Raw genomic sequence first — 16,645 nt, 5'->3', positions numbered from 1 at the left:
GCCAACTGCTGATCCCGTCTCTTCTGCCTCATACACGTTTCTTCTTGATTTGGGTCCTGGACCCGTATAATGTTGGCCCCTTTTTGTGTGGTGCTGCTAGCTGCTTTAGTGGTCCTGTCAGTAATTCCTCATTCAAAGTCCTCTAGGCAGTCCTGCTAGCTGCTTCTCTAGTCCCAATGGTAATTCCTTATTCTAAGTCCTCTAGGCAGTGCTGCAGCAGTGTCTCTGGTCACAGTGGTAATTCCCCATTCTTAGTCCTCTAGGCAGTGCTGCAACTGCTTCTCTGTTCCAAGTGGTAATTCCTCATAGTCAGTCATCTAGAGAGTGCTGCTAGCTGCTTCTCTGGTCCCAGTGGTAATTCTTCAGTCTAAGTCTTCCAGACAGTGCTGCAGCTGCTCCTCTGCTCCCAGTGGTAATTTCTCATTCTTACTCCTCTAGACAGTGCTGCTTCTCTGGTCCCGTCAAACTCCCCAATTCTAAGTCCTCTAGACAGTGCTGTAGCTGTGTCTCTGGTCACAGTAGTAATTCCTCATTCTTAGTGCTTAGGCAGTGCTGCTAGCTGTTTCTCTGGTCCCATTGGTAACTCCTCCATTCTACATCCTCTAGGCAGCGCTGCAGGTGTGTCTCTGGACACAGTGGTAATTTCTTATTCTTAGTCCTCTAAACAGTGCTGCAGCTGCTTGTCTGGTCTTGTCAGTAACTCCTCCATTCTAAGTCCTCTAGGCAGTGCTGTAGCAGTGTCTCTGGTCACAGTGGTAATTCCCCATTCTTAGTCCTCTAGGCAGTGCTGCAACTGCTTCTCTGTTCCAAGTGGTAATTCCTCATAGTCAGTCATCTAGAGAGTGCTGCTAGCTGCTTCTCTGGTCCCAGTGGTAATTCTTCAGTCTAAGTCTTCCAGACAGTGCTGCAGCTGCTCCTCTGCTCCCAGTGGTAATTTCTCATTCTTACTCCTCTAGACAGTGCTGCTTCTCTGGTCCCGTCAAACTCCCCAATTCTAAGTCCTCTAGACAGTGCTGTAGCTGTGTCTCTGGTCACAGTAGTAATTCCTCATTCTTAGTGCTTAGGCAGTGCTGCTAGCTGTTTCTCTGGTCCCATTGGTAACTCCTCCATTCTACATCCTCTAGGCAGCGCTGCAGGTGTGTCTCTGGACACAGTGGTAATTTCTTATTCTTAGTCCTCTAAACAGTGCTGCAGCTGCTTGTCTGGTCTTGTCAGTAACTCCTCCATTCTAAGTCCTCTAGGCAGTGCTTCAGCTGTGTCTCTGCTCCCAGTGGTAATTTCTCATTATTAGTCCTCTAAGCAGTGCTGCAGCTGTGTCTCTGGTCACAGGAATATTTTCTTATCTTTCTTAGTCCTGTAGGCAGTGCTGCAGCTACTTCTCTGGTGTCGTTGGTAACTCCTCCATTCTAAGTCCTCGAGGTAGTGCTGCAGCTGTGTCTCTTTTCACAGTGGTAATTCCTCATTCTTAGTCCTCTAGACAGTGACACTAGCTGCTTCTCTGGTCCCGACAGTAGCTCCTCAATTCTAAGTCCTATTGGCAGCGCTGCAGCTGTGTCTGTGTTCTCAGTGGTAATTCCCAATTCTCAGTCCTCTAGACAGTGCTGCAGCTTCTTCTCTGTTCATACATCCACAATACTCCAACCAAAAACATAGTTACAAGACATTGTCCTTTACAACGTCAATAGCTCTAACTCTCAAAAATGTGAGACCTATTGCATTGCAAATGCTTGTTTTTTGTGTCATTGATTGGCGTGTTGACCCCCCTCTCCTGCTTGGTTCACCCTACAACCATGTCAGCGCTGTGCTACTACAGGATGCCCAGGGACTTCACAACCAACTCATGTCATCTGCTGTGACTAGTCAACCGCCTTCAACACCGTCTCCCACCGCACCCTGATCACCAGACTCCATGATGCCGGCATCCGCAACAAGGCTTTGAAGTGGATCCACTCATTCTTCACCGGCTGGACCCAGCGAGTCAGACTACCACCGTTCCTCCCAGAACCAATGGAGATCGGCCGTGGAGTCCCTCAGGGTTCTACCCTGAGCCACACCCTCTTCAACATCTACATGTCCCCCTCGCAGCCATCATCAGACACCACAGACTGAACATTGTCTCTTACTCCGACGACACCCAGTTGATACTCTCCCTCACCAATGAACACCAGAACTAACTTTGACAATAGAATGAGTGCCATCGCTACATGGATGAAAGACAGATATCGCAAACTCAACTCGGACAAGACCGAAGTTCTAATCCAGGGACCCACCATGTCAGCCTAGGACGACTCCCCCCACCCTGATGGACTAAGCATGTGACTTTGGCATGATACTAGACTCTTTGCTCACAATGAACCACCAAATCAACGCTGTTTCCTCAGCCTGCTTCAACACGCTCTGCCTGCTCTGAAAGGCATTCAGATGGATCCCCACAGAATCCAGAACGACGGTCACCCACACACTCATCACCAGCAGACTCCACTATGGCAACGCATTATATGCCAGTGATACCCAGAAACAGCTGAAGAAACTCCAGAACGTCCAAAACGCCGCCGCCAGACTGGTCTTTGACATCTCCTGCCGCAGCCACATCACGCAACACCTCCAACAGCTCCACTAGATCCCAGTCCACAAGACAGTCACCTTTAAGCTCCTCACTCATGCCTACAAGGCCCTACATGATGAAGGACCTGCGTACCCGAACCACTGATAGAGCACACAGGTCACCCGACTCGGCTTACCATGCTCAACTGGGCCCATAAAACAAAAACATAAACTTATACTTATATGCGAGTCTAAGTCTAACCAGGTAACCTATGCGCTTTCCTCTAATCAGTGATTTATAATTTTCATTTAGGACCTATACTATTGACTTACCAATCCTTGTCACCGGTACCTAAAGTCCTATTGGATCAGGGAGTTAGCAACAGAATAGGTAACATTAACATTTGCACTCATATAATAACCACAAACCCGGGAAAGGTTTAAATTCTTTATCTAAAATTCTTTAAATTGTCATAATCCAAGCATTGAATAATAGAAAATTCCCAATTAGGAAAACAATGATTAGAATGAAAATGTGCAGAGTTCTTATAAAGCAGTCTTTACGCATTTGACAAAAGGGTGGGGAGAGAGAAGGAATCAGAACAATGACATATCCACAAAGTATATTTACCTAGAATGTGTAGAACTAACCATGGCCACGGGTCAGTTTAAAGGACAGAACCCCGAAAGTGCAGGCACCATAAAGGCAGGCAGGTGCAGATCAGAATCAGGTCAGGTAAAGCCAAATTGGATCAGGACAGGAACACCAAGGCTAAGACCAGCACCGCAGTTAAAGTTGCAATGCCTGCGTTACTCCCTCTCTGCAGCTAACAGCCAGAACCCGGTAAGAGTTATTGATTTCTCCAATAAAGTGCTTCGCCAGCACTTCAGCTTGTAAACACCGATATGGATTTCAAACCTTCTGACAGAGTGCTCCGCCAGCACCTCTGCTCCCGATTACCTATTGAGTGCGTTGGGTCAGTGACAGGTCAGCTATTCGGACAAGTCGGACAAATTAACTAGCTAAACCTACCCTAGTTATACTATTTTCCAGGTCAGTGTACCACCCCCCAATGTTGCAAGTGTAAGGATCCCCAATTTTGATTGGACAAGAAAAGAGGAGAGGTAGTCACACCATACCAAAATGAAACTTTTCTTGATGATAGTAAAATTAACGGTACCCATCAAATTATTTTCCCACGTATGTTTTATTCCACCCGACAATTAATGTTCTTTTAACAAATACATTGTTATAACATTTTAACAAGTTTAAGTTCAAAAGTTCGCTTTCTCATGCGCATATTCCAGTGCGCAGTAGCTTGGCATTGCTTCAAGGTTAGATGACTTCAGTTCTCTTTAGAGTCAGACATGCGCAATGTGAGTTTTCAAGATGGAGTAATAGCACCTCTCGGGCCCAAAGATTACGATACATGAAAAGTAGAACAGAAACAGTTTTAGTACACAGAATAAATGAATGCACTGTATACCACTTATCTCTACTCTATTCCCATTACTTTATTTTTAACTATTGCGTTAGTGTTAAGCAGAACGACCAGCTTAGCAAAAGCAGCAGTGCAAGCTTCATGCATGCTGTAACACAGAGCAGCCATCTTAGTTTTAATGCGCAGAAGCAAAAGTTTCCTTTCAAGCGATAGATATGTCATGTCACATGAGTCTGACAGACGCATGCGCAGTAAGAAATCCCGCGTAGCAGCAGCCATTTTATTGCAAGCGGATTAACATTAGTAAAAGCACATATGCAAGCTTCCCTCAGATGTCGTGTAATGTGATATTAATAAAACAAACATGTTGATTAGTATATTAACGTTATGTCGAGAGGACTGATTACAAGCAAGTCGCATTACGTGCGAATCCTTGCTCCATCAATCCCCTCTTTGAGGATATTTTATATCATCACCAATTAATGAAACAGATGCCAACTTCTCACATTTCACCCAACTCAATCTCTTCAAACTTTCTATTTTGTTTCTTTTCATTATTTGTGTGAAAGTTTTTCACTTTCTTGTATATATTTCCATTCAACTCTTCTAATTCAAGTTCATAAATATTTCTCTTTTTCCCTCTCTTATTTTCAGCATATGTCTTTTTGTGCTTTTGACATTTGCAACAAATTATTATCCCTAAAATCAGTAAACCTATTCCCACCATTGGCATCAGTATTCTACCTACAAAACGTCTTCCTACATTAGAAAGCCAACTAGGTATAGAGGAGGGACCATCAGTAAGTCTCTTCCATGCACTATCAACCTCCAGTGGTTTGAGCTCTTTTTCCAAATGTGTAATATTTCTTACACACCCTTTAATCTCAACACATTTGTCAGGTATGTAAGTGCAACAATGTTGCGCTTTCAACATTTTACAGACTCCGCCCTCTTTTGCTAATAATGTATCAAGAGCAAGTCTATTTTGTAAAACCATTGATCTGATCGCAACCAATTCGGTATTGACCATTAGGAATCCTCCAGCAGTGTCAGTTGACAACCGATCCACTACTGTTGACAATTTGCAGATTCTTTGCGTATTCAGAGCCACTCACACTGTAGGTATCAATGCACTAAATATATCACCTACTATTTCTCCAAAACTAGCTCTTTTGCTACGTATTAATCCATTAGTTTCTTCATTGTTTCCAGTGATTTTATTTACATTATATATCTTTGGGAAGACTATTCCAAAATAACGGTATACACCCGTTACAACGGATCTTTTACTCCGCACTACCATTACAACGCGACTTTGACTCCGCATACCATTACAACGCATTGCGCTGGGGGGCGCTCTAGGATAGGGAATAAGTATAATTTACTATCCAACACCTTCCCTAGGGTCCACGGGGACTGGAGTTAGAATAGTAAATTATACTTACCACTATCCAGAGCCCCAAGGCGCTATGCGTTGTAACGGTATGCGGAGTAAAAGTCACGTTGTAATGGTCTGCGGAGTAATAGTATGCGTTATAACGTCATACATCCCAAAATAACAGCTCCCATACCAATGATCTAGCAATTTGTAATAAACTTTGTTTCCACATATAAAATAAATTCCAGGAAACACAGGTTCAGTTCCATCTTGGAAACCCCAACCCCCAATTACCTTATAATTATGTTCACATTCACTGGAACCAATGAATATATTGTTATAATAACTTGTTCTTTCTCTATGGAGACAGAGTTTCCCCTTCTTTTCGAAATCCAGCAATGAGTTTTGCCATTTGGGGTGAACCCTATGTTTTCAGCCCATTTAGGAATTTTATGATCCTTATCACTTGACTTTCTTTGAAAATTCTCTCTCCTTTTCTCAAATATATTCAAAAATATTTTCTCTTTTTCTTGTAATAAACATGTTAAATAATTTTTGTGTGCTTCAGCTATATCTATTGTACCTATTGTTAAAAAATATTCACCCATATAACGTGTTTCATCACTCTTAGTATGAACAGGATTCAGGTTACTACGTATAGGAAGTTCAGAAAATATCACATCTGAATTAGAATAGTAATATTGCAAAGGTCCTTTCTTATAGAATAAACTAGCTAAAATACTACATGAAATACCATATGTTAGTGGTCAATGGTGGTAAGTAACACCTTCGGCTACCGAAGTAGGTAACTTCATACAAACATAGCAATCTTCTATTTCCATAGCTTCTACATAGTGTACTAATAGGTTTGCAAATACATTTAAGTGAGTTCTATTTTTAATTCCAGTATAATATAGTCCTTCCTCATCTGATGCTTCTAACTCTACCTTCTGTTGTTTAATGCTAAGTGCTTTCCCTTGTGTATCCATTCTTTTAGGTGTATCAATTGTTTGTAGCTCATTAGTATCATTTTTCATGTCTCTACTCATTATGTAAGGAATAGCTATTGTCAGTCCTAACCATACTATGAGTACTATCGCTTTACTACATGTGCATATTCTACAGCATGTTTGTAAACAGTTTCTTTTCGGTCTTCCATTAACAGTACGATCAGCCATTTCTGACCAAGGAAATTTTACCCCTCTTCGTAGCTTTTACACAGTCTTTCACCCTGTGAAATTTTCAAATGGGTCTCACTTCTCCGTCAGTCTGATCAGCAATCAATTCGTCATCACTTTTGTCACTTATTTCTAAGTTTTTGAAATCTTCAAGAACAATGTAAGTCCATTCAGGGCCTCTTAATTTATTATTCAGCCTTTTCAGTCATGGACTTCTCCTTCTTGGTTGTATTGCAGACTGTTCAGCTTGACTAGTTATTTCATTTACTTGTTCTGGTTCTTCATTTATTGTTTTTAGATGGAATCTCAGTCTCTTGACAAACCTAGGCCACTTGTCTCCTTTTCTGAGTCTTTTAGCTGGCACTGTGCTCTGGCCTTCTTCCAATGCTCTTTTATTTTCATTCAGTTGTGGCACATCTATTTCAATGCTGTCTTCTGTATCCCTCTCTATCTGACTAGGTCCAGGTCTTATTTCCGTCTCTTCTGCCTGGTTACTAAACTTGCCTTGTTCAGGAATTTGCTGAAATTGACTTTGATTTGATTCACCTTCTTCTTCCTGAACACATTTTCTACTCCTATCTGATCCTGCTCAAGCTCTTCGAACCCTTGATTTTCTTCTGCTTGAGCTTCTGCCCTATTACCTATCTGTCCCTACTCAGACTCTGGAGCTGTGACAGGTATTTGGAATGTTTGAGTACATTGATTTTCCCTTATCTGATCCTCCTCCAGATTACCATTGGCTTGAATTTTTGTAATCTGAGTACGTTCTTCTAGACCTATCTCATCCTCACTATCACTCTGACTGTCTAGATAGTTGACTGGTGCTTGGTTGTTCCTCTTCAGCTACTTCAGGATCGACATCTTGAGACCCCTCAGCTGCAACCTTCAGCTTCAGTTTCATCAAGTTAAGTCACTCTTTTTGTATGACTAGCATGGATCCAGTGTGGAACTCCTTCGCACTTTACAGCTGTGGTGGTAACCAAAATTACTTGACGTGGTTTTCGCCACCTCAGTGCAAGGCAAGATTTTCGAGTATGCTTCTTTAGCACTACCCAGTCACCTGAGTTCAGGCCATGTGCTCGAGTTGCTTGTCTGGCGACAGCGTCTTCCCCAACCTGGTGAGAGATAGAACGCACTTGGTCGGCCAGTTCTTTGCAGTACTCCAGTACTAAATCATCAGATATATTTATCAGCTTGTGTCCTGGCACCCATGCTTGCCTCATAGCTCTTCCCATTAGTATTTCATGAGGACTCAAGCCTGTGTTCCGATTTGGACTACTTCTGAGTCCCATGAGAACAAGAGGTAAAGCATCTGGCCACTCTAATCGGGTAGACTCATACATCTTTCCCAATCTTGACTTGATTGTGCCATTCAGTTGTTCTACCACTCCAGAAGCCTCTGGGTGGTATGCACAGTGCAGCGTTTGTTTAACATTGAATGCTTCATAGATTAGGCCAATTATTTCATTATTAAAATGGCAGCCTCAGTCTGATTCAATCGTTACTGGAAAACCGAAACGTGGTATGAGTTCTCTGAGTAGAAGTTTGGCTACAGTGATACTATCATTCCTACGTGTGGGGTAAGCTTCCACCCATTTTGAAAATAGGCAGACAATGACAAGAATGTATTTTAGTCCCCGACAAGTGGGTAACTGAATTAAATCAATCTGCAATCATATGAAGGGAGCCTCTGCCTTCCCAATCTTTCCTGGTAACACTACAGTTTTCTTTCCAGGATTCATTTGTTGACAAATTAAATAACTTTGGCAAAGTGCTTCTGCTATGTTCCTGAATTTCGCATTGAACCATGACTGTCTGAACAGATGTATCATGGCATCTCTTCCCTAATGAGAATCTCCGTGGAACATCCTAGGCATAGGAGCAAGCAAACAGTCTGGTAACACAGGCCTACCATCAAGGTAAACAATGACACCATCTTCAACCCTTCTCTGACAACCTATCTTTCTCCACTCTTCCTTTTCTTTTAGTACTGCTTAATTTTGCAAGTCTCTCACTTCTTCCCACGTTCTCACACCTTCAAGCAACATAAGTTGGCAGCTGTTTTCACCTACTTCAATTTTCTTGTTTACAGCCATTCCAAATTTGGCAGAATGTTGGGCTAACTGGTCAGTATATCGGTTACCAGCCGTCACTTTGTCATTTCCAGATTTGTGAGCAGCACACTTGACCACCGCCACTTCTTTTGGCAATTGGATTGCTTCAAGTAAATCTTTTATATAATGACCATTTTTAATAGGAGTACCTGAAGAGGTCAGAAACTCCCTTTGCATCCATAATTGGGCATAGTCGTGCACAACCCCGTAACCATACTGGCTATCAGTGCATATGGTTACTTTCCAATTTTTCCCAAATTTGCAGGCTTTTGTTAATGCAATTGATTCGGCTACTTGTGTAGACTTGACTCCAGGTAAATAGGATGCTTCAATTGGACCTCCTAACGTGCACACAGCATAGGCAGCACTCAAACTTCCTTCCTCATGTCTCATACATGAGCCATCTACAAATAGCGTCTGGACGTGGCTTTGTACTGTATTCAGTCAAGTCGATACAATCATGTTCGACTTCTCCCTTCACTTCTGCAAAGTGTGATTTAGGTAGCAGTGTTGCTGGGTTAAAAATATTACACCTAGCAATGGTTAAATTCCCTGCACCTACAAGGATTCGCTCATACTTAGTCAGCCGACTAGGAGTGAGATACTGGGTCTTGGTCCGGGTTAACAAAATCACAGCTGCTTGTGGAACATACACAGTCACAGGATGTCCTATAATAATGGACTCACTTTGCTCAAGGCTCATGCAGGTTGCAGCTACTGCTTTCAGACATCCGGGCAATGCAGATGCCACTGGGTCTAGTGAGGATGAAAAATATGCCACACGACGTCTCATCAGACCGTGAGTTTGGGTCAAGACTAAAAGTGCACAATTATCTCGTGTGTCACAGAATAGTGCAAAATCTTTTGTACACAGACATTCTCGTAATTTCAAGAAAGCATTCATGCTTTCGTCATCCCATTCTACTGGGTCTTTTGCTCTTTTCTTTGTCATTTGTATCAATGACTTTGCTAGAACTGCAAATCCCACAATCCATTGCCTGCAGTATCCTACAACTCCAAGAAACATTCTGATCTCTTTCTGAGTGTGAGGCAAATTCATGTTTTTGATTATTCTAATTCTTTCTGAGGTAACCCTTCTTACACCTCTTTCTATCTGGTGCCCCAGATATTTCACTCACGTGGTGCAAAATTGTAATTTCTCAGGTGACACTTTATGCCCTCCTTCACCCAAATGATTCAGTAAACCAAAGGTATCAACAACACAGTTATTTCGATTTTTAGACGCCACCAATAGGTCGTCTATATACTGGACCAGGACTGACTGTCCAGGCAGCACCAAAGACTCAGGGCACTTTTTCAAAATCTGATAAAAAAATCGATGGACTCTCTGTATACCCCTGAGGAGGGCGGTTCCAGACGTACACATGACTGTCGAATTCAAAAGAAAAAATAAATTTACTGTCTGGGTGCAATGGAATCAAGAAAAATGCGTGACACAAATCAATTACAGTGAACCATCCAGCTTCCCATGGTATCTGATACAGAATCATTGCAGGATTTGGCACAAGGCACAACTGGACAGCATGGGACAACAATCTTATTAATCTTGCGCAGGTCTTGTACGACCCTATACTTGCCACTCGGTTTCCTTATTCCAATTATGGGTGAATTACATGGACTGCTCATTATTTCTTGAAAAATGCCTGCTTCAACCAAATGCTTTATTTCTGCTGCAACACCTGCTTTTATTTCTGGGCTCATTTTGTACTGTCGAATATTTGGGTAAACTGCACCTTCCTTCACTGTCACTTTTATCGGGTCAACATTTGCCATTAATCCTACATCTTTTCCAGTAAAATCCCACACATTAATATTCACAGTCTGATGTAATTCTTCTGGTAAGTCTTCTATAGTTATCTTTTAATTCTCTGTTTCTTGTTTTGCTAACATTAGTTTATAAACTACGTCTTCATCTGCGGTTTGAATATCAACACCACTTGCGGTGCAAAAAATGATGCAATTCATTTTGCACAATAAATCTCTACCTAGCAGGTTTACTGGACTTGAATCACACGCAACAAATATGTGCATTTCTTTAAAATTGCCTATTCTAACTTCCATTGGTTCTGTAACTGGGGTACTAATTTGTTTATTAGAAACGCCCACTACTTGGATCGCTTCTCCCGAGAGGGGTAGGTTAGGAACGTCTGCTGTTCTCACAGTAGAACGGGTAGCACCAGTGTCCAATAGGAAGGTGACATCATTTCCTTCAACCTTGCCTTCAATGTATGGACCTGACTGATCTACCGGCAAGGAGGCACCAAGTACGCACTCCTCATCCTCCCCTCTCAGTATCCATCAGTGTCCTCACTGAAAAACGTATCACTCAAAAGAAATTGTGAGGTTGCTGTATCTCTCCTTTCACTTCCCTCCCAATTTATGGTATCCACACTCTGGTGTGCTTTGCTCCTAAAATTTGGCATAGGTTCAAGGGGTGACTGGTTTTGTATTACCTGCTGCTGTTGCTTCCGTGGCACCTCATTTTGCGTCTGGATTCAAATCAATATTTTGCATATTACCATTTTGCACAGACTTACACTCGTTCTTCCAGTGCCCCAACTTGCCACACCCATGACAAGGGAACTTCTTTTTTGCTTCTTCTCTATTGAGTTTTCCTTTTGGCCTACCCCCATTACCATCACTTTGATTCTGATTATTGTGTACTTGACTCAATTGAAGCTCTTGTTGCTCTGCTAATTTCACTGTGCCCACGTTACTTTTTCCTTTAATTCTTTTCGTTTATTGTCTATTTCATCTTCACAATATTTTGCATATTTAATAATTTCATCAATTGGCTTGGCCTGCCAGCAAATGTTATGGTCCTTAATCCATTGCAAAATTTCTGGCCTTAATTCAGACAAAAACCGATAAATGAAATGCGTCATGTCTTTCATATCGATATTATCTAGACCACTATACTGTTTGAATACTTGTAATAGGTGTTCATAATATGCATGCACAGATTCATCTTTATTCTGAGTGGTTCTATCTATTCTAGTCCAATCTGTCTCTTTTGCAGGCACCTTCCCTTTGAGGTAGAGTATTACCTGGTTGTACTTCTTCATCACTTCATCAGAAGGTGCCCCTGTCTTTGGATCTCTAGGGTACTCATCACTAGGCCAATCAATAGCAATTTTACATTCTGTCCACAAATCTACAGGAACAACAATGTCAAATAATCCATCTAAATCTTTCAAAAGACATTTTAAAACGCTCACAAATCTCTCGACTTGTCTGTACCATTCTACAGGTTGTTCTCGAAGTTTTGGGAAATCGTTTGTAAATGACAAAATATCCTGTCGGGACCATGGGACATGTACATAACATCCACCTGGTACTTCTCTCATGGGACATAACCTTTCCACCTTTTATGTCTCTTTTAATACATATTCAGAAGCAGTTTGTTTTGACCGAGCCTCTTCCTTTTTCTTTGCCCATCTAGTTTTCCATTTTTCTAGGTCACCCCATTTCTGCAATAATGACATCAGCTCCTTGATTTGTACTTTTCTACCTGACACTTTCATATTTTCCAAGTATTTGTCAGAAAATTCAGCTCAATATGGTTTCTGTAATACTTTAGATTTGCCAACGTCAATTCCCATGTTAGCTGCCATGTCCATTAACTTTTCATGAAACACTCTTGTATTTCTAGTAATGCTTTTACATATGAACAATAACTCATCTTCACTGAATGTATTTAATCTGTCCATTCCCACATTTCCAGCCATCATTTCTTCTAATTCGACTCTTAATTAAAATATATCCAATACATTTGGCTGTGACTTTGGCTTCTCTATTTCTTGTGTCCATCTCTCTATTTCTTCTGGGGTTACTACTGTGGCATTTCTTGTACCTGAGGATGTCTCCATTTGTACGTCTCTCAAATTTAAAGGAGTGGTTTTTCTGACCGAGTCACTCACTGTTTCTCTTATTGGCAAATCCATCAGAGAAATTACTGACTCACATTGACTCACCTGATCATCAACTATTAAGGGTTCTTTTCTTGGCTGAACTACAGGTGTAGTCAAAACAGGAGTTTTAGGACTAGCCTGCTTATCTCCGTACAAAGGTATAACTGGGCCAATAGTTACTGGAATTGTTAGGGCTCCAGGACTTGTATTTAATTGGGAAATTTTCTGAATCAATTCACTTCTCTGTTTATTTAATGCTTCTCTTTCCCTGTCCTGTAGTACTTTTTCTAATGAAGTCTCATGTACCACTTGCGGAATCAAAGGTGGTTTCAGAAACGGAGCATTTGGATTAACTGTGCTTGGTTCCTCATTATAAGGTGGTGGATTTTTCATCAATAAATCCTCCAAATAATCATCATCTGACTCACCACTAGTCATAGGAGCCAGATGTAGGTACATTTTATTTTACCACCTCTTAAATACCGCATCATACCGACTCGGTATTTAAGAAGTGGTAAAATAAAAGTACTGAGATGTAGGTAAATACAGATGTGCATTTACCGATTCGGAAACAATCGGTATTTACCGATGCGGTAAATACCGACCGGTAAATGCCCATGCATTCCTATGGGCTTTGAAGCCCATAGGAATGATTGGGCATTTACCGGTCGGTATTTACCGCATCGGTAAATACCGATTGACACAAGGGTGCAGGGGGTGTCACTTTGACACCCTCTGGCACCCCCAAAAGAGGCTCGGGTGCCATGTGGCAGGCAGACCTGCCCTAAGGGCAGGTCTGCCTGTCATATGGCATAGGTGTGCATGCCCACATGTGCAAGCACACCAGAATCAGTATTTTACCATCAAATAGTATTTGATGGTAAAATACCGATTTTTTAATGCTTGTGGGACTCAGAAGAGTCCCACCTACATATCAATTTTCCCTATTCCGTAAAAATACCGACTCGGTATTTTACATAATCGGTAAATTTACCTATTGGTAAATTTACCGAGTCTGTAAAATACAGGGCCCTACATCTCAAATTGCATTTACCGGTCGGTAACGGCCGAATTCGGCCGTTACCGACCGGTAAATGCCTATCTACATCTGGCGTTTTGTTTTCTCATTCTTTTTACTTCCAGTGGGCTCTTCTAAAGTTAATACAGGATACAATCCTTCCACTAACATAGACTGTCTCCAATGTTTCATTAATTTATCTCTTGTATCTTTTGGAAATCGGGGATAAAACCTACTCCAATTACCATTACTTCTGGGTCTATCTCGCTCAAAAGCCTCAGTTTCCCATTCCTCCAATGCCTCATACTGCGTTAATCTAGGTCTGGGATCTAATTCATTCATGCGAGTTCTCAAATTGTGCAAAACTCTGCCATTAAATGTACAATTTTCTGGAAATGCTAAAACACCATCATCTTTTGTGTACTCCATCCAATTTTCTAACCACACACAAGTGTGATAGCCCCTTTCTACCATCATGTATGATGCGGGTGTGTTTGGTGGTGGAATAATAATCCCTTCTCTTGTGTTAATTGCGTTATCTTTCTTGAAATAATTCTTAATTCTTTTAATGAATGACATTTTTCTTTTTCCTCCGTACATGTTAAAAGGTCTTCCTCTTATATGCTGTTCTTGTGCAAACCCTAAATATCTCCTATCAGGTCTATTTCCTACAAGTGGACCTATATGCCACATATATTTCAAACGCAAATCTTCTGGATATTCTCAATTTGTTTACAAAATTATTTCCAATACCAGCGCATCTTTTATTTTCCAGTGACCAATCAAATTTTAGAATTCAAATAATTTCAACCAATGGTTGCGCTGCTTCTCTCGCGAGACTAGTTGTCATGCTCCTGTGCTCACCCCTACTTTACAATTATTACTTCAGCTACACACCCGCTATCTCAACCAATACCAGCGTGGCTCTGAGTGACGTCAGCGCAGCTCCGCGACTGACTCCCTCCTTTGCAAGGTAATACAAAAACTTAATTTCTTTCACCTTTAATGCAGATATTTATTATTCTATGAATCAAATGGGGGAGGAGGAACTACTGATCCCTTCAGTTTCCTTTTCTAAGTTCAATTAATCATGGGGGAAGGATCACTTGTCCTGCAAAACCGGGGTATGCAGAAGGAATGTGGGGTGTCTCCAATAAAAAACCCTCATGCACGTATTGGGAAGTCGTGGTAGTGGTATATGTTGGTTCTCCGCTCTTCATACACATGTGTGCATAATCATAGGGTTCGTTTTGTTATGCAGCCTCCACCAGGAGGTTCTTACCCATGGTTAAAACAGTAGTGATCTAGTGATGTGGACAGTGCTTATTTAAAAAAAAAAACCGGGACAGCCAGATGTTTAACTTTATTGAGTCTGGATTCGGGTAGCCCTTCAGGGAATGCTAATAAGTATGCGTTCTGTGAATATATTAGGAATTCTAATGCACTAGCAGTTGGTGAATAAAAATGGGCGACATGTTTCAGCCCAATACGCCGGTTTTAGGACTTGTGGGCTTTCTTCAGGAAACAGAGATTCAGATGTAATGAATCTGAGATCAAGAGGGAGGTGATTCAAGAGCTTATCAGTGGTCATGGCAAAAGCACGACCCCCCGTTCTCGCCCGGCGGAAACGAGGGGCGTGCATCAGGCGAAGATGGTTCGATCTAAGATCACGAACCGATTGAACAGGTTTGAGTCTGTGTCTCAGATAGGCAGGGTCCATACCATTAAGGGCCCTAAAGGCGATGACCAGGGCCTTAAATTGTATGCGGTAGCTCACCGGCAACCAATGCAGCTTAGCCAAATACCGAGTGATGGAATGGTGATACGGAATCTTACAAATCTGCCTAGCCGCGGCGTTCTGCACAATCTGCAGTCGTTTAATCAGATAAGCCGGGGCTCCCACATATAAGCTGTTTGCGTAGTCCAAATGGGACGTGATTAATGCATGGACCACCGTCCTCCGAGAGTCAGACTGCAGAAAGGGAACAATTTTCTTGATCATGCGGAGTTTGCCAAAGCAGGCTGCAGAGACTCTGTTAATCTGGGTTTTACAAGACAGAGCGGAATCAAATTGAAAACCCAGATTACGGGCAGTTTGAGCTGGAGCAGGGGGGGGGGTTAATTCTGTCGGCCACCATAAATTAGCTGGAAGGGGTTTTTTTTGGTTGAAGAATAAGACCTCAGTCTTATCCGTATTCAATTTTAGATTGTTGGTGGTCATCCAGGATTAGATATTAACAAGGCACCATCGAAAGTTAGACATGGTGCCATCAGAGTGATCTCTAAATGAAAACACCAGCTGGGTGTCATCAGCATAAGAGATCACTCTGACCCCCCAGGATTCCACCACTTCCGCCAGAGGGGAAAGATAGACATTGAAGAGTAGAAGGCTAAGTGCAGAGCCCTGCGGGACCCCACATACCAGCGGTTTCTCAGAGGAGACATACGGCCTCAGGAAAACCTGCTGGGATCTGTCTCTCAAAAAAGATTTCACCCATGCCAACGGTGTCCCCCAAATGCCAATGTCACGGAGACGGTCCAGAAGAATGTCATGCGAGACCATATCGAAAGTTGCGGATAGGTCAAGGAGGACTAACATAGCCTCCTCGCCCCCATCCACACACTCACAAATTGATTCTGACACCTCCAGTAATGCAGATTCAGTACTGAAACCTGGCCTAAAGCCCGACTGGGAGTCATGTAGAAGTTGTTGTGATTCCAGGTATTCCGACAGTTGCTCCTGCACCACTTTCTCTAGAATTTTTGCCGGTTTAGGGAGAAGTGAGATGGGCCAATAGTTACTAAAGCAAAATGGGTCAGCATCTGCTTTCTTAAGAATTGGAATCAACATAGCCTGTTTCCATGCAGAGGGAAACAGGCCGGCAGATAGATAGGAGTTCCAGATCTCAAGAAGCGGGTTGATCAACAACGGGGCAAGGTTACTCAATACCTGAGCAGGGGCTGCGTCAAGAGGGGACCCAGATTTACATCTGTGAAACAGAGACAGTGCATAATCCACAGTTAAAGATTTAAATGAGA

Source organism: Lissotriton helveticus, chromosome 6 (assembly GCF_964261635.1).
Source record: "Lissotriton helveticus chromosome 6, aLisHel1.1, whole genome shotgun sequence".
Classification (NCBI taxonomy): Eukaryota; Metazoa; Chordata; class Amphibia; order Caudata; family Salamandridae; genus Lissotriton; species Lissotriton helveticus.
Note: the sequence above shows the minus strand (reverse complement) of the source record.